We start from the raw sequence: 18,653 nt of genomic DNA on the forward strand, positions 1-18,653 counted from the left end.
GCGTAATGTCAGCCCTCCCACTCCTGGCCGTGGGCTCCCATGCCATCCTCTCCTCACCAAATGCTGCTGCTTCTACCCTTGCAGTGTATTTCCAGCTCCCCTGGCTGAGGAGGGGGTGGTGTTGACACACGTAGGGGAGTTGAGGGTGGATATGGGGGTAGCTGGGCGTGGTTTGGGCACTGTTGAAAGGAGCAAGCCCATTGCTGCTTAACCCTGGCTGCACACTGGGGCCACCTGGGGAGTTTTGACAAAGCTTGATGCCCAAGCGCCTTCCCGACTCATTACATCAGAATCTCGAGATGGTGACCAGCTGACTCTGCTGTGCGGTCAGGTGAATTCAGGTGGACCTGAGGTTTCATAGCCTTGGCTTGGCTCCTGCAGACGGCATGGGCTTCCTCAGTAAAAGACAATCTGTTCAGACCAAGAAGGTCAGAAAGAGACTCAGAAGACTTTTTTCTTTTTAATTATCTTTTAATTACATGAGTAATGGGAAAAAATCAAATACTACAGAAGCATATAGAGTAAGAGCTATAATCTCTTCTCTTCCCCAGAGATAAGCTACAATCTAATTCCAGAACATTTTCATCACCCCAAGAAGAAGCTACATGTCCTGTTGTGGCTTCTTTAAACACTGGTAGAATTCACCAGTGAAGCCATCTGGACCTGGGCTTTTCTTTGTGGAAGGTTTCAAAATTCCTGATGCAATCTCTTTAGTTGTAATACGTCAATTCCTAATTTCTTCTTGAGTTACTTTTGGTAGTCTGTGTCTTTCTAGGAGTATGTCCATTTCATCTAGGTTTTCTAATTTGTTGGCAGATAGTTGTTCATAGTTTTCCCTTGTAATTGTTTTTATTTCTGTAAGATCATTAGTGATGGCGTCTCTTTCATTCTTGATTTTAGTAATTTGAGTCTTTTCTCATTTTTTCTTTGTCAGTCTAACTAAAGTTTTGCCAGTTTTGTTGTTCTTTTCAAAGAACCAACTTTTAGTTTAGTTGATTTTCTCTATTGTTTTTCTCTTCTCAATTTCACTAATTTCTTTTCTAATCATTATTTTTTTTCTTTCTGCTTGCCTTCAGTTTAGTTTGTTCTTTTTCTGATTTCTTAAGGTGCACTGTTAGGCTATCGATTTGAGATATATCTTCTTTTTTAATGTAGGCATTACAGCTATAAATTTCCTTGTAAGCACTGCCCTACCTGCATTCCATAAGTTTTTGTTTTTATTAATCTCCAGGTATTTTCTAATGTCTCTTGTGATTTCTTCTTTGACTCACTGGTTACTTAGGAGTACATTATTTAATTTCCACATACTTGTGAATTTCCCAACTTTCCTTCTGTTATTGATTTCAAATTCGATTCTGTTGTGGTTAGAGAACATACTTTCTATTATTTTAATTTTTAAAAATGTTTTGAGACTTGTTTTATGACCTAATAAATGGTCTATCCTGGAGAATGTTCCATGTGCCCTTGAGAAGAATGTGTGTTCTGCTGTTGCTGGATGAGTGTCCTGTAGAGCCTGTTAAGTCTGGTTGGTTTATCATGTTGTTCAAGTCTTCTGTTTCCTTTTTGATCTTATGTCTACTTGTTCTATCATTATTGAAATGAGGCATTGAAGACTGCAACTGTTACTGCCTAATTGTCTATTTCTTTCTTCAGTTCCATCAGTTTTGCTTCATATAATTTCGGGTTCTGTTATTAGGCGCATAGATGTGTATAATTGTTAAATCTTGATTGATTCACCCTATTATCATTATATAATTTTGCACCTTGTCTCTAGTAATTTTCCTCTTGAACTGTAGTTTGTCTGATACTAGGATAGCCACTCCAGCTCTGTTTTTGTTACTGTTTGCATGGTATATCTTTTGTCCATTCTCTTACTTTAAACCTATTTGTGTATTTGAATTTGAAGTGTGTCTCTTGTAGACAGCATATAGTTGGATCATTTCTTAAATTCATTCTGTCAGTCTCTGTCTTTTATTTGGAGCGTTTAATCTGTTTTCATTTAATGTAGTCACTAATAAGGTAGGATTTACGTCTGCCATTTTGCTCTTTGGTTTCTGTATGTCTTATGCCTTTTTTGGTCCTCTATTCTTCCATTGCTGCTTCCTTTTGTATTAAATAGATATTTTCTAGTGTGCCATTTCAATTTCCTTGTCATTTCTTTACCTTTTTTTTTGGTTATTTTCTTAGTAGTTGTCCTTGGGGGTTACAATTTATATCTTAATTTATAACAATCTAGTTTGGATTAATGTCAACTCAATTTCAATAGTATATAAATATTTTGCTCTTATATGACTCCATTCCCTTTCCCCTTTTCTATACTGTAATTGTCATACAAATTATATTTTCATACACTGTGTACTCATTAACACAGATTTGTAGTTATTGCTATATGCAACTGTTTTTTAAATTCGGTAGAGGAGAAAAAGGGTTACGAACAATAATACGTTTATACTGTCCTTTATATTTACCTATGTAATTATCTTTCCTGGTACTCTATTTTTTTGTGTGGATTTGAGTTATTGTGTAGTTCCCATTAGTATTTCTTGTAGGGCACCTTTGCTAGTGACAGTTTCTCTCAGTTTTGCTTTATCTGGGAATATCTTAATTTGTCTTATGTTTTCCTTAATTTTTAAAACTTAAGGTGAAATTTATATAACATAAAATTGACCATTTTAAAGTGAACAATTCAGTGGCATTTAGTACATTCACAATATTGTGCAACCACCACCTCTAACTAGTTCCAAAACATTATTTTCACCCCAAAAGGAAACACTGTACCTGTTAAGCAGTGACTTCCCATTCTTTCAATGTTGAAGGACCATTTTGCTGGATCTAGTCTCTTAGTCAGCACTCTTTTCCTTTCAGTGCTTTGAATGTCCCTGTGGTTTCTGATGAAAAATCAGCTGTTAATCGTATTGAAGATCACTTGTAGGTGATACATTCCTTCCCTCTTGCTGCTATCAAGATTTTTTCTTTGTCTTTGTCTTTGACAGTTTGATTATGATGTGTCTTGGTGTGGATCTCTGAGTTTATCCTACTTGGAGTTCATTGAGCTTCTTGGATGTGTAGATTAATGTTTTCCTCAAATTTTGGAAGTATTCAGCTGTTAGTTCTTTGAATATTCCTTCTATACCATTCTCTTCTCTCCTTTTGAGACTCCAAATATGCATTTGTGTGCTCAGCGGTGTCCCACAGGTCTTTGAGGTTTTCTTCTTTTTTTCCTCCTTGTATTTCTTTCTGTTTCTCAGACTGGCTAATCTCAATTGGCCTGTCTTCAAATTCACTGAAGCTTTCTTCTGTCAGTCAGTTCAGATCTGATACTGAGCCCCTCTGGTGAATTTTCTTTTTTAATTTAAGCTGTTGTACTTTTAAAGCAGAATTTCTATTTGGTTCTCTTTTACAATTTCTGTCTCTTTATTCATATTCTGTATTTGATGAGACATCATTCTCTCATACTTTTCTTTACACGCAGTTTCTTCGTTCTTTGAACATATTTTAAATAGCTGATTTACGTTCTTTGTCTAGCTGCTCTTCTTTTTTCTTTGTCTAGTAAGTCCAGCACCTGGACTTCCTGTACATAGATCATACTTGTTGTTTCTTTATATGTTTTGTAATTTTTTGTTGAACACTTAAAAAGTATAATGTGGCGATTAGGACATCGGATCCTCCTCTGCTCCCCAACGTTTGTTGTTATTTGTTTATTGACTGTCCTGAACTGTTTCTATAAAGTCTGTGTGTTTTGTCCTGTGTGGCCACTAATGTCTCTGCTTGGTTAGCTTAGAATCACCTAAGGACAGGATAGAGACTTTCTTAAACATTCAGAACCAATAACTCTCTCAGTTTTGCTGAGAGACTGCATGTTGGGGGTGCTCCTTTAACACTCAGCCAGGCAGTGAACAGCTGTCTAAACCCTCACTGCTTACTTGCACAGAGCCTCAAGGTCAGCCAGAGGTGAGCATTGAGGGATTTCTCAGGTCTTTCCTGAGTGTGTGCACAGCCTTACATGTGCAAAGCCCTACATGTGCTTTTCCTTTTAAGCGTTTTAGTTAGTCTGTTGTTTGCCCCCACTGGTATTCACTGCCTCAGTGAAGTTAAATATTTGTCTTCCATTGTTTTCAACAAGCACCTCAGTGGAGGGAAGAGTTTTCCACACTGGGTGAGCTCTGACTCAGGTCAGAGTAGGGTTTTTCCCCTTACAATGGGATTTTCCCAGGAACCACCAGAGTGGTCAAATAATGACAATTCTCTGGGAATGGAGCTTTGAAGAAGTTCCAACCCAGTTCTTTCCTCTCTTGTGGCTGCCTGGCTGCTGATTTACACCGTAATTGTGACTCTCTTGGTTTTTCAAGGCTAGTGTGGAGCCGGAGAGCAGGAGATTGGAATAAGGTGAGTTAAAATGCCACAAAGCTCGCTGTTTTACTGAGATTCAGCCATTTCTCTCGAATAAATCTCCATGCAAGTCTTTGCCTAATTTCCAGAGTTCTGACAAAGTTGATTCTAGCTGGGGTTTTTTGGCCAGTTTTCTCATTGCTTTTTTGGAGGAGCGATTTGGAGGGGGCGTCCTTATTCTACCATTTTTGCTGATATCACTTGCTTTTGGTTTTTTTATTAAAAGTGTTTTGAGTCACATTGCGTGTGTGGCATCGTCGTATTTGGATAGCTAAGAGAGCTAAGTTTTGCCGTGAATTCAGTGTGTCAGGGCAAGTTACAGAACCTGTCAGCCTCAGTTCTGTTGCTTGAAACATGGTTGGTTTCCAAGTGAGAGCTCCAGTGTTTACCAGGTCTGAAATCCTGAGCTTCTGCAGGCTGTATTTTCATCTGCATTTTCAATTCTTCCTCATGCAGCTTTACTGAGTCAATTTTTAAAAAATTCTTACCACACCCTGTCACTCATATTTTTGTGATAATTATTTCATTCTGAACTGGAAACATTCTTCCAATAGCATCACTGTGTCTCTTGGCAGTTATTTATTCCTGTTGAGAAACTTTAAAAATGCAGTTGCTATATATTTTACCATAATAAAAAAAAGCGGAGCTGCTCTTCCCACCAATGTCCCCCCTTTGATTTAAGTAGCTCTTTCACGTGAGTTGAAGGAGAGGCCTTTCACTTGGCCCTAGTACAGGTAATGGTGTCCAGGTCTGGAGGTAAAATGCCATATTACCCGAACCACACATCTCAGGCCTCCTTTTACAGTTGCTGAAGAATTGACCCCAGCCGCAGATTTCAGTCACTGTCTTGACTGTTCATCTCTATAAACTGCAGCCCCTGTGTTTGGGCTGCCGCTTCCTTCTGATAGTCCTAATAGTACAGACGCCTAATTGCCATGGATGCATACACTCTCCCCCGCACACCTGTGTCTTTCTGTGCCGGTCGTCCTCTCACTACCCTCCTTGGGAGGTGAAGCCAACTCAGTGTTCACTTGTTTGAGAAAGGGGCACAGAGTCTGGCCCCACCCTCTAGAAGGCCCAGGTCCATCCTCCTGTTCTTCAGGTGACTGCAGGTGGGGATCAGATCATAGTCCTTGCTTTGCTCTTGCCATTGGAGTGGGGCTGGGTGGCAGCGGTGGGGCGGGGATCTCTTGGTGGCGAGGCCCCTGGCTTTCAGTCACTGTGGGAGACAGTGTCCAGCCCAACCATCCTGACTCTTTCTTCACCTGCTTCCAGCCCTGCCTGTTTCTTCACTGAAGGCCTGTGCATGAGGTTATGATTGATCGCTGGCACCATCTGGCCATTGCTGTGCCCTGTCCCTCTGTGCTGAGCCCTCCCTCTGGCTCTGTGAGCCCTGCAGGCCTCTGAGTCGTTTGGCTGGCGCAGGGAATTTGCCCCTGATCCAGGCTCTCTCTTGGACTCAGAGCTGCTCATCCCTGGCAGAAAGGGGCAGGTGTTTTCCATGTGCTTCCAGGGCCTCCTTAGCACTGGGTTCTAACCCACAGTTCCCCTCACGCCCTCTGCTGGCTGTGTCAGGTGGATCGAGAGCCTGAGGGTCTGCCGCCCCTACTTCCCCGCACAGGCTGCTCCCAGCCACAGATCCTCTCCTGTGGGCGGCACTATTTCCACATCCCAGTGAGTTGGGGACGGGACAGCCAGAGCAGGCCTTGTGTGGAGGTGGTGTGGGTGGGTGCCCATGTGCTGCATTCTGAGAGATGCCAAAAATAACGGTGAGCAATGATCCCTCCCATTAGCTCCATACTTCCTTTATGCATTACATCATCGCTTTCCGTCCTTCACAGCAGCCTGTGCTACAGGTCTTGTGATAGGTTAAAAACTGAGGCCTGGCTGGTAAGGGACAACCAGGACTCCAGTGTAGACAGCATTGGGAGCTCTTCCTGTTCTCCTCAGCCCAGGTTTATCCCTCTATTTGGATGTAGAATTTTATCACTTCTTTTTTTTTTTTGAGGAAGATTAGCCCTGAGCTAACTACTGCCAGTCTTCCTCTTTTTTTGCTGAGAAGCCTGGCCCTGAGCTAACATCCGTGCCCGTCTTCCTCTACTTTATATGTGGGATGCCAGCCACAGCCTGGCTCGCCAAGTGGTGCCATGTCTGCACCCGGGATCTGAACCAGCGAACCCCGGGCCGCTGAAGCAGAACGTGCGAACTTAACTGCTGCGCCACTGGGCCAGCCCCTGTCACTTCTGGTTAATCGTGCAAGTTGCGCTTTGTGTTAGCATTGTACAAACACGCTCTTCCCAAGGTGGTCCAGGCCCAAGGGGCAGCATGTTGTGAGCCAAGCCCGGCTCCCCAGGTGCAGGTCTCAGGCTATCAGTGTAGGTGCCTGAGAAACAGCTTGGTTTTCCTACGTAACTGCTGTGAGCCCCAGAGGTGCATGGTCACTAGTCTTAATCTCAGCTAGTGTGTTGTTTCTTCCCTCCTCAGCCCCCAGTGGGTGGCCCCTGGGTCCTGGGAGGTGGACTGTGGTGCTTGGCATCTGCATGGGAGAAATCTCCCGTCCCTTGGTGCCACCTGTCCAGTCCATTAGGACCTCCATCCTCCCACCTCTGCACCAGCCCCTCTGAGTTGGCCTTGAGTCTTCCCTCATGGTCCCTTTGAGTTGGTGAACTGCCGCACCCCAGGCCACCCCAGAAGCATAGCAGTCATTCTGCTGCTCTGCTCCTGCTGGGGCTCAGGACGCCACATGAGACATCTAAGGCTGGCTTTCCTGAACATCCCTCACAGCCCTTTCCTCCCAAGGATCTTGCTGCCACTCCCGGGATCCGGCTGGGTGTGCCTTGCTGTGAGGCCTTTGCTCTTCATTCTTTGCCAGATTGTTTCCCACCTAGTGGAGGAAGGAAGGCCGTCAGTGCACGCTGGGCACGTGGAGGGAATGGTCCCGAGCTTCGAGTTTGCTTATTCTGCTGGTTACTGAGCTGTTCAAAGATGACTCTGATACAAAGAGATCATCCCGCTGCCCTGCGTAAATCTACAGTGAGTAGACCCTTCCTTCACTGATGCCTGCCTTCTCATTGGCCCCAGCCTGTCCTGGCTGCAGCTGTCCTGAAAGTGTACCCAACTCCTTTGTCCTATAGATTTAAAAATAGAACCAAACAACATGTGTCTGGGCGGCTCCATAGGGTTCAAATAGTTTGACATCACTCATTCAGCCTGTTTGCTCAGGGAATTAGTTGAGACTCTTTCTTTTGCAAATAAGGCTTGCAAAGGCTTGTTTGGGTTTTAAAAAGAACCACAGAGTCAGCCGTTGTGGCTCAGGTAACTGGAAAGTCACAGATAGCTGACTTCAGGAGCAGCTGGATCCAGGACTCTAAACAGAGTCCCCAGGTGCATTTGCCTTTTTCTCTTCATCTCTTGGTGCTTCTTTTCTCTACAGACTCACATCCTCCCAGACCCAAGAGAAAAGACATGTTCTCTTTCAACAATTCCATAAAAGCCCTGAGCCTCACACTCCTTGGGCTGAAATGAGTCACGCGCCTGTCCCTGAAACAACCACTCTTGCCAGGGGCTGGGACTGTATTGAGCAGCTCAGGCCTGGGCCGTGTCTGTAGCGCCTGTCTTGGGCCACACTGTGTATTAAGAGTCAGCCTTGGCAGGTTCTCTCGAGTCGAGTGGGTGTCTGGGCCCAGGGGAACACGGTTTCCATCCCTGCTGGAGGGGTGGCCCCCTCTGCTTAGTAGTGCCAGAATGGAGTGGCTGCCTCTGCCACTGATTCCAAGTGGCATGCGGCCTAAATGGTCTTTCGCCTGCCACTGCTGGGGGTTCCCTTCCCAGGAGGCTGCAGCGCCTCAGTTCCTCCCTGTTTGACTTTCAGTGACTCAAAGAGAAACCTTTTGTTATGGAGACTGTGGCGTGTGCTCCTCACCCCACCCCTGTTTTGTGCTTTAGCTTGATCACCCCTACTGTTCCCAGACCCTCCCTGGGGGCTGGAAAGCATCCGCCTGTTCCCCGGCATTTCAGTTGTCCAGCTCTTCTGAGTGCAGCCTCCCACGATTAGACGGTGGAGCTTTCTGGGCTTCCCTAAGCCTGTACTGTAGGAGGTACCTCTCAGAAGGGGCCTGGATCGATGTGAAGAGTCCCTCTCCCCAGCCATTGGTTCTCTGTGCCCAGCTTCCACCACCAGGCCACAGACTGCGCGACGGTAGAGGCCATGAACGCTTCCATTGCCTGGAAGGTGCAGGCACCAAGCTCACAGCAGCTCCTTGTCCTTGTGGGTGAGCATCGTGGCCTGCAGGTGCCCCAGCCAAAGGCTCCCCTCGTGATGTGAGGGCCACACTCAAGGTCTGGATTCACCTCCAGAAAAGTGGTTCCCACACTGGCTGCTTTCTGAAATCACTGGGGGCCTTTAAAAACTACTAACGCCTGGGTCCCCTGCCGGCAATTGGGCTGTGGCTTGACCTGAGTGTCAGGAGTTTTTAAAGCTCCCCAGGTGGTTCTGATGTGCAGCCAGGGTTGAGAACAACTGATCTGAAGCGCTGGCCCTCACACGTTAGCCTGCAGAGGAATCACCTGGGGATCCTGTCCCCTGCGGATCCTGAGTCCCTAGGTCTGGGTGGAACCTGAGAGTCTGCGCCTCTGAGCAGCTCCCAGGGGCTGCTGAGGCTCTGGTCCCCAGGCTGCACTTTGAGTGGCAGGGGAACTGGCGCTCCATCCGTGAGGCCTCTGAATGTCCCCTGGCAGGTGGGCCTAGCAGACTAGGCGGGTGCTGGCCATCATGGACCCTGTTCCTCCGGGCTGCCTCCGGTAGAGCAGAGCCCAGAACCACAGCCTCCTGACACCCCGCCACGAAGCAGTTAGGATCCCTGATACAGGCGGCCTGAGGGTGGGCTCACAGGGAGGTGGGCCTGCTTCTCCAAGCCGCTCTGCCTCTCGGCACCTGCAGCTGTGAGGCAGGACACTCGCCTGGGTACCCCCCAGGGGCAGAGGCAGAGCAGGCAGTTTCCTCCTGGCCCGGAGGCAGGTGTGCCAAATTTGGCCACACGGTTCAGTGACACAGCTGCCAGAGAGAGCTCGGGCTGGGGCTCTCCAGCACCTCTGTCACCTCCCAGAGCCCAGCACAGCTGAGTGTCTGTCACACACGCAGTGTCTGTCATGCCCTCCATGCTGCCATTCTGGGTCCCGTCTCCCCGCAGCACTTGCCCTGGGATGGAAATTCAACCAGAGGGAGACGCGAGAGGGCTGCCTGGCATCGCAGCCCGAGGACTGGAGATCCTGTTACCGCCTCAGGAGCAGGCGCCCAGCAACCACGCTCAGAAATGGGCTTCCGATGGTCCATGGGCTCACAGGTGCCACTCTCCACCCCGTGCCTGCGCTGGTGCCAGTTGCCACTGGTGACTTTCTTTAATCAATGACTCAGAGTGGCCTGGCTAGGATGAAACTGGTAATATTCAATTCAGCTAACATTTAAAGAGTAAATGTATATGAAATATTTACGGCAGTTCCTGGTATGTGGTAAGCTGCCATCATCATCGTGCTTTGGCTTACTAGAAGGTAAAGGCTGAGAAATCCCAATGTCCTCCCTTGTCCAGGGATCTTGCCCGATCAGCGCAGTCGGCTGCCTCTGGTGGCTTTCCTGTGTGTCAGTCAGCTAAGGAATTCGTGCACTGCCCCCTCAGTGACTGTAGTGCCCTGCCCAGTGCTGTGTCCGCAGGCGACCCTGGCCATAGGAGGGGTACCTGGCTTATATGTTGTATTGTATTAATCACTGTGCATTTATTAAACACCTGCTGCACACTGGGCACTTTGGGATATACAGAACTAATCAAACGTATTGGTGGTGTTCTCAAACAGTTTCCAGTCTAATTCAGGAGATCAGCTATGACCCATGGACAATGCAAAAGTTGTTAAATGCTAAAAGAAAAAGGGCACTTTGCTGCCTTTTTAAATTTTATTTTTTATTTTTTTTATTGAGTTAATGATAGGTTGCAATCTTGTGAAATTTCAGTTGTACATTATTGTTTGTCAATGTCATGTTGTAGGTGCACCCCTTCACCCTTTGTGCCCACCCCCCACCCCACCTTTCCCCTGGTAGCCACTAATCTGTTCTCTTTGTCCACATTTTTAAATTCCTCATGTGAGTGAAGTCATACAGCGATTGTCCTTCTCTATCTGGCTTATTTCACTTAACATAATTCCCTCAAGGTCCATCCATGTTGTTGCAGATGGGACAATTTTGTTCTTTTTTATGGCTGAGTAGTATTCTACTGTTTATATATACCACATCTTCTTTATCCAATCATCTGTTGACGGGCACTTAGGTTGCTTCCATTTCTTGGCTATTGTAAATAATGCTGCAATGAACACTGGGATGCATGGGACTTTTGGAATTGCTGACTTCAAGCTCTTTGGATAGATACCCAGTAGTAGGATAGCTGGATCATATGGTCGTTCTATTTTTAATTTTTTGAGGAATCTCCATACTGTTTTCCATAGTGGCTGCACCAGTTTGCATTCCCACCAACAGTGTATGAGGGTTCCTTTTTCTCCACAACCTCTCCAACATTTGTTACTATTTGTTTTAGTTATTTTTGTCACTCTAGTGGGTGTAAGGTGATATCTTAGTGTAGTTTTGATTTGCATTTCCCTGATGATCAGTGATGATGAGCATCTTTTCATATGCCTATTGGCCATCAGTATATATTCTTTGGAGAAATGTCTGTTCATGTCTTCTGCCCATTTTTTGATTGGGTTGTTTGATTTTTGTTGTTGAGTTGTGTGAGTTCTTTATATATTATGGAGATTAAATCTTTGTCAGATGTATGACTTGCAAATATTTTTTCCCAGTTAGTGGGGTTTTTTTTGTTTCAATCCTCTTTTCCTTTGCCTTGAAGAAGCTCTTTAGGCTGATGAAGTCCCATTTGTTTATTCTTTCTATTGTTTCCCTTCTCTGAGAAGACATGGTGTCTGAAAAGATCCTTTTAATACTGATGTCAAAGAGTGTACTGCCTACAGTTTCTTCTAGAAGCCCTATGGTTTCAGGTCTCACCTTTAGGTCTTTGATCCATTTTGAGTTTATTTTGGTGAATGGTGAAAAAGAATGGTCAATTTTCATTCTCTTACATGTGGCTTTCCAGTTTTCCCAGCACCGTTTGTTGAAAAGACTTTCTTTTCTCCATTGTATGCCCTCAGCTCCTTTGTCGAAGATTAGCTGTCCATAGATGTGTGGTTTTATTTCTGGGCTTTCAGTTCTGTTCCATTGATCTGTGCATCTGTTTTTGTACCAGTACCATGCTGTTTTCATTACTGTAGCTTTGTAGTATGTTTTGAAGTCAGGGATTGTGATGCCTCCAGCTGTGTTCTTTTTTCTCAGGATTGCTTTAGCAATTCGGGGTCTTTTGTTGCCCCATATGAATTTTAGGATTCTTTGTTCTATTTCTGTAAAGAATGTCATTGGGATTCTGATTGGGATGGTGTTGAATCTGTAGATTGCTTTAGGTAGAACGGACATTTTAACTATGTTTATTCTTCCAATCCATGTACATGGAATGTCTTTCCATCTCTTTATGTCATCATCCATTTCTTTCAGAAAAGCCTTGTAATTTTCGTTGTATAGGTCTTTCACTTGCTTAGTTAAATTCACCCCGAGGTATTTCATTCTTTTTGTTTTTGCTGCCTTTTTAAGGTCTTTAAAGTACAGAGAGGCTGGAATAATTTGGCATATTAGATGTCTTCACATACCCAGCCAAATGTATGTTCATATTGCTCCATGTCCTTACTCTCCAAATGTGATGTCTCCGAATTACAAAATAGGAAGATATTTATGTCAAACCCAACCAACCCCCGCATCTGAATCACACAGGAGCACTTTGTCAGCGTGTCTTACCAAATGGCTCAAGTAAAATCAACTATTTGAGACTATTTCTTTTCTTAGATGTTCCAAAGAAAGTTAATAAAGTGAAAGACCTTGAAGTGATTACGGGTTTGTCATCTAGTGAATTCTGCCCTTGGATTTCATCAGCATAACTCAGGCTCACTCATTCATCAAACAGCTACCCAGCACCTACTGTGTGTAGGCATTAGGGCTACAAAAACGAACAGAACTTGTCTCTGCTCTCAAGAAGCTCACAGTCCAGGAGGAGAGATGTGTAAGAAATAATGTGGTGAGTGGGCAGGGGCTCAGAAGAAGGATGCAGGCTGCCCGGCAAGTGGGAAGACTTCTCAGGGCTGGGGAGGTGGTAAAAGTTGCCGATGTGTGTGGATGAGGCAAGGAGCAGGAATCCCTGCGTGAGCCCAGTGTCAGGCGTGGCTGCGTGCGGGCAGGTCGGGGATGGCGGGAGGTGAGGGGGATGGCGCCAGACCGGGGGGGCTTCCTGTGTGTTACTGTTGCCGCCTCATTTTTCTGGATCACAAACAACCAGTACATTGAGAACTAGATTTTGAAAGTGTATTTTCAATCTATGTTGTTCTCAGCACATGTTTCATGTGTGGGCTGACTAAAACATCTCCACAGAGAAAGAATTTTGTGCCAATTTTGCAGACCTTTATTTTTCGGAAGTAATCTAATAGATTGTTAGATATCAGATATCAGTCCAAACCACTCGTCTCATCATGGAGACTGAGGCCCAGAGAGGGAATTGATTTGTCCCAAGTCACCCGGGCGGTTAGTAGCTAGTTAGTGGTAGAGCCAAGGCTAGAACCCAGTTCTACAGATTTATTGCCATTTCTACCAATGGTGTCGACAGGCTTCTAGCCAAGTGCTGCTCCAAGCAACTGGCAGTAGCCGCCTGGAGTACTGCCTGGTGACCAATTCTGAGAATGATGCTGTGGTTGATTATTGATGTCTGCCAAGGGCAAGTGATGGGAGAGTGGAACGAGTGTGCCAGGTGTTGCCATTCTGCCATATCTTTCCTCATGATGATAAAATGAGGCAGCAGAAAAAGCAGAAACTGTGATTAGTGATAACTTTAAAGATTAGACTTCCAATACATTTATTTAAGTCAGTAAACATTTATTGGGCTCTAAAATGCTCTCAGCACTGTGAGCACAAAGCTTGGCCCTTACTACGCTCACAGCTTCAGGGAAAAAACTGTGTTCCATAAGGAATGTCAGCAGCTTGTAACAGAGTGGGGAAAATGTGAAAAGTAACATAATGGTAGATTTACGCTCTCTGGTGCACTTGTACTGTTGTCTGAATAAACTATTTTTAAGTTAACTTAAAGTAAAAACTAAGTTAATACCTTTTTAGTTGCTAAAAACTAAAATAACTAGCAAGATGATTTTAGACCTATAAAGGCATTAAAATAGTATTACCTATATTTTTAGTCAATTAAAAAAACAAAGACAAACAAGTTCGCACAGAATTTTTTTCAATAATTTTAGTTTCCTCAGATCTTCACATCTAACTCCAAACCCAAATGTTCTCCTGGCTCAGGGAGATGGCTGGAGCACCATGGCTTTGCTCCTCTGTACAAGAAGCCAGTTTTCGGGCTCGAGGCTTAACCCAGGGTCAGTCTGGCTGGTGGAAAATCTGGGAGGCACCAAGAGGCAAGTGGACAGGCAGGCAGGCCATGTTTACGTGGTGACGGACAGTGTCGTGCATGCCCACGGGGGCACATCCTTGGCAGCCAGTGTGTCATCAGATCTCCATAGTGCCAGCCTACCAGGGCTGAGTGTGTGATTTCATTAGCTGCCTGGGCCCTGTCCTGTTTATTGTTTTATAAATGCAGATACTTGCTCTGTGGGGCATCTCATTATTTCTGTTCGCAGGGCCATTTCTTCAGTCTCCTGCAGCGTGTTATTTCCCAGTGACTCTTGATGCTCCACGTTGAATCATTTACGTCTGTGTCTCACTCCTTAGGCCACGCGGTCCTTGAGTGCAGCTTTGCCCAGCACCTGCAGGCTGACAGCCTAAACACTGGGATAACAGCTTACTCTCCAGGGCTTGCTCCGTCCTCTCTGCTGTCTCCCTGTCAGCTGGGACCATCCCCTCTTCCCTCTGTCAGAGAGAGCAGGGACCTCCCATATGTAGTAGTTGACAAACATCGCTGTGTCATCTGAGGAGCACAGTGTCTGTGATGGTCAAGCCAGGGGTGGTTAATTTGCTGGGCTGCCTAGAGGGACCACGTCTGTGTGAAGAAGACCAGAGAACTAGGAGTTTGGAGGCCAAGCGTCTAGTTGTGTCTTTGCCACTAACTAACCATAAACCTGAGCGAGCAGCCGAGTCTTTCTCTGTCTCTGTGTCTGCATTGCTGAGAGCAGGACCGGACCATACTGTCTCCTGTGACTTGTGTTGTGAGTGGCCTGGGGGCCATGCCCACCCCTGACAGTGAGGTGCTTAACTTAGGCAGCTGTGCAGAGCGGAAGGCACTTTGGGAAATGACGTTGCTCACGTTCCTGCGTATGTGGTGTGATCTCATAAGATGCTTATTATGCAAACTGTGTTTGCCCTGTAGCACACGGGCCCCAGGGGGGAGTGAAATGAAGAACAGGGCGTCTAGCCAGGCCTGGGGCACCAGACTGGAGCTCTTTGGGGTAAGATGTCTTGCCATTCTCCAAGATGGTCCGAGGGAGAGTTGCCTTAATGAGCAGAGGGTCTGAGTCAGTCACCCCTGTTGGAAGCAGCACTGAAGAGTAGAGAGGATGAGCCTTTCTTGACGGAAAATACCCTCATCTCTGCTACCTCTAAAGGGGGGTGACGGGGTGACAGCTGATGACCATGACGGGCTGACCCCAGAGCAGAAGGGAAGGCACCACCACCCAGTCAGCCCTTGCCCAGGAGTCTCCCAGGGGGCCCCGGCAGTCACGCAGGCATCCCCACAGTGTGGGTTTCCAAAGGGCCTTGGAGGAGCAGAACACTGGTCCCATCTTTAAGGACAAGTTCTCAACTGACGTTTTTTTCATCCCTGAGAGTGGGGAGGGTGGGCTGGGCCAAGGGTGACGGGCCCCGTGTGGCCTGAGGTGGAGTGACTTCTGCCCAGCGGCGTGTGCAGAGCTGCCAGTGACTCCCAGCTCGCCTGCTGCCCTCGGGTGTCGCTGTGCTGTTCCCACAGTTATGCTCAACTGGGAAGAACTGTGCAAGGCCGTCACGGTAGCAGTGCGAGCTATGGCCGCTCTTTCCCTTTTTTTTAGTTTTTGTTAAATATCGCTATAATTCATGACAGCCATTGGGCTCTTTCTACTGTCTCTTTGAGATATTAAGCAAGAAAAGGACACGTACATGGCAGGTACCACTTGCGAAGGTTAGCTCTGAACAACACGCAGCAAAGGGAAGATTTTGAATTTACCTAGCTCGTTTCTGACCCTTGTAAACAGCCACTCTAGGTAATGTAAGGGCTCCATTGGGCTTTGGGGCCATAGTTACTTGGTTTGATGGCCTTTGCAGCTGAAAAGAATTAATCAATAGTGAACCCATCTCTTCTTTTGGTGTTTAAACACCCTGAATTTTCAGAATATTACATGAGGAAAAGCACATTGAGATGTTTTTAAAATCCCGGGAATGAGGGAGGGTTACTCTTCCAGGCGTGGAGAGGCTAAGTGGCACATAGTGAGGGGTCTCCCCCAGCCTGATTCCTGGCAGACCCGTGGAGACCCCAGCTCTGCATCCCTGTCCCAGGCCAGTTCAGCTCGGGGACCGTCCCCACCTGAGGGCCAGAGCATGGCTGCTGTGCTCCATGCGTGGGGTGTGTGAGAGGGACGTCAGAGGTGGCGTAGCCCGAGGGAAATCTGCGTCCTGGGAACAGAGCCCACTGTAGGCCGGCCCTGCGCTCACTGCCCTGCAACCTTGGCTAAGTGGTTGCCTCCCTCACAAGTCAGTGCCCTTTGAGCTCTACAGGATCGTCCCTCCTCCCGCTGTCATAGAAATGTCATGGGGACAGGTGTGAAAGTACCTTGGAAAAATGACACCAACTACTTCTCAGACACGAGCTCGTTTCCAGCAGGGGAGGGGGCAGCCTGTCGCAGGTGGGACCTGCCATCTGCAGGCGCTGGGTGGGAACTCACACACAGCAGCTGCTCTGGTTCTCTCGGCCGCCCCTCAGGTTTTCCAGGTTAGGAAAGAGACTCGGCCCAGAAATAACTATGGTTCACATCTTTTTGTGATCCCTCCGGTATTCCTTTTATGCATGAAGAGACTTTTTGAAAAATAAAAATGTTTTTACCGCACACACTGTTTATAAAGTAGTGCACGATACTCATCGTGGGAGAGTCCATGGGCAGTGTCATTGGTATCACCCACGAACTTGTTGGAAATACAACAGTCGCAGGCCCCACCCCAGACTCACTGAAGCAGAATCCGTGTTTAGCAAGCTCTTCAGATGATGGGTGTGCATATTCACTTTTAGGAGCACTGTTATTAGCTTGCTCTCTGCTCCCTTGCGATGTCTTGTGGGCATTCCCCGTGTCAATCAATATTTTAGTAACTGCGTAACATTCCCTTGTGTGGGGGTGTCCCACCACCATAACCAGTCTCCTTTGCGTGGCCCCTGTTGACAAGCCTTTAGGATGTTTCCAGGGTGCTGTTATAACGGGTGCTTGATGGCCTCCTGAGGACAGACTACCGGAAGTGCAGTTACTGGGTCAACAGCTATGAGGGTTTTGAAGACTTTTGATACCTGCTGCTAGATTGCCAGCCCAGAGAGGATGTAACTTGACGGGTCACTCGAACTCTTGGCCCGGGCTTCTTAGGAGGCAGCTCCCATCGTGTGTGTGACCAAGACCTTGGTTTGAGTGTCAGATTTTCCACTTACTGGCTCTGTGATCTTGGACTGGTTCCTTAACTTCTCTGATCCTCTCTTTTCTCACCTGCAGAAAAGAGATGGAGCATTGAATTCACAGGTGGTTGTGAACATTAAACGAGAGAGAATACAAACCCCCTGGGACCTGGGACTTGGGACCTGGGATCTGCTTCATTCTCTTCTCTCTGAATAAAATGAGCCCAGGGGCCTGAGGAGATCCTGTCAAAAAGCGCTTTGATTTTCTTGCATAGAAGATTCTCTGTTGCAGTTTATAAATTGCATTATAGTAAGAGTGCACCGTGGATGTCATCAGCCTTTTAGTTTGATTCGTCCATGTCCCAACAGATGTATGGCTTGGAGTCCAAAGAAGGGCAAAGAGAGCATCAAAGAAAGGGAATTCCTGAACATTTTCCTTAATATTGAGCAGAGATGTACAAACTGTGCCATGGAGAGCACGCCAGGAGGTCGTAGAGGGTGGAGAGAAGGCGCGCGTGCATGAGTGGGCTGTGTGGAGGCTGGAGCGCATCTTCCTCTTCCTGCTCCTCAGTGTACCTCTTGGTCCTGGGGGCATTCAGCAGTGTGATCCCAAGATGCGACTCGGCATCCCCTTGTGGTTTCGTGTCCATCTGAAGAGTGGTGTCCACTTGGGGCACTGGGGCCCCCAGTGCCAGGCGCTGTCCTGGATGCTGGGCCCCAAGCAAACGCAGACCAGGCTCCTGAGACTGCACGCCACCAGCCCAGAGCTGAGCAGGCCATAGCAAGGGGCAGGCAGGCTCCAAGCTCAGTGCGGCTGAGTGAGGCCGGCCTCGAGCAGAGGCAAATGGCCGCTGTGGATCTTGTTGGGTTTGGCCTGCTCGTGCCTCTGGGACCGAGGGCTGGCAGCTGGGACCACTCCTTAGAAACGTCAGCCCTGAGGCCCGTCCCTGACTCTTCCTTAATCCACTCTGCCACCTGGGCCCCTGAACCGCCTTGCAGGAGCCAGGGGGCTCCCCACCAGCCTGTGGTCCCTCTCCCTGGAGGAGGCTGGATTGTTGACAGCTGTTGTCTCCTGCCAGCATAGAGGCAGCGGGTCTTCAGACTCGCAAGCAAACAAGGCCAAGTGTACGTAAGCTACCTTCAAAGCACTCAGTGGTCATTTTCCAGGTTCCCGAAACTCGTTGCTTTCTTTGGGCACCATCAAATACATTTGTTATGCTTTATTATTTAAATTATAAACCACTTGACTAGAACTTTATATAGATTTTTTTGGGCAACAGAAAAGCAAACTAGGGCCCTTGTAGAACCACCTTCAGAGGTCACCCTTGCTGCCTGCCTGCTCTTTAGTTTCAGTAATACAGTGTCATGCCTGTCTTCCAGGGCCTTCTGTCAACCCTCCAGATGTTGCCTGGAAACTGCCAAGTGTCCCAGCTAGCCACCTTTAGACTTTGGATGAACTCGAGTCAGGTGGAGTTGCGATGCTGGGTTACAGATCTATCTTGAAGTGGCAGCTGGAGGTAATCAGAGAGGATGTCACTGTCATGGGGCGGGCAGCCTGAG

The 18,653-nt window shown here is 47.0% G+C and overlaps 1 protein-coding gene across 12 annotated transcripts in view; it reads left to right on the plus strand.

The window, feature by feature from the left end:
• CRACDL (CRACD like) overlaps positions 1–18,653 on the plus strand; it is a 136,079-nt gene that overhangs the window by 41,149 nt on the left and 76,277 nt on the right. Inside the window, exon 1 of one of the 12 annotated variants that reach the window (XM_070572062.1) lies at positions 18,474–18,610. The exons of 10 other annotated variants lie outside the window; for them this stretch is intronic. The gene's annotated coding sequence lies outside the window, so the exon portion shown is untranslated. Of the gene's footprint in view, positions 1–18,473; positions 18,611–18,653 lie in introns of those variants that run through there. One more of the 12 variants, XM_070572050.1, reaches the window with a different exon arrangement.

Source organism: Equus przewalskii, chromosome 14 (genome assembly GCF_037783145.1).
Source record: "Equus przewalskii isolate Varuska chromosome 14, EquPr2, whole genome shotgun sequence".
Lineage (NCBI taxonomy): Eukaryota > Metazoa > Chordata > Mammalia > Perissodactyla > Equidae > Equus > Equus przewalskii.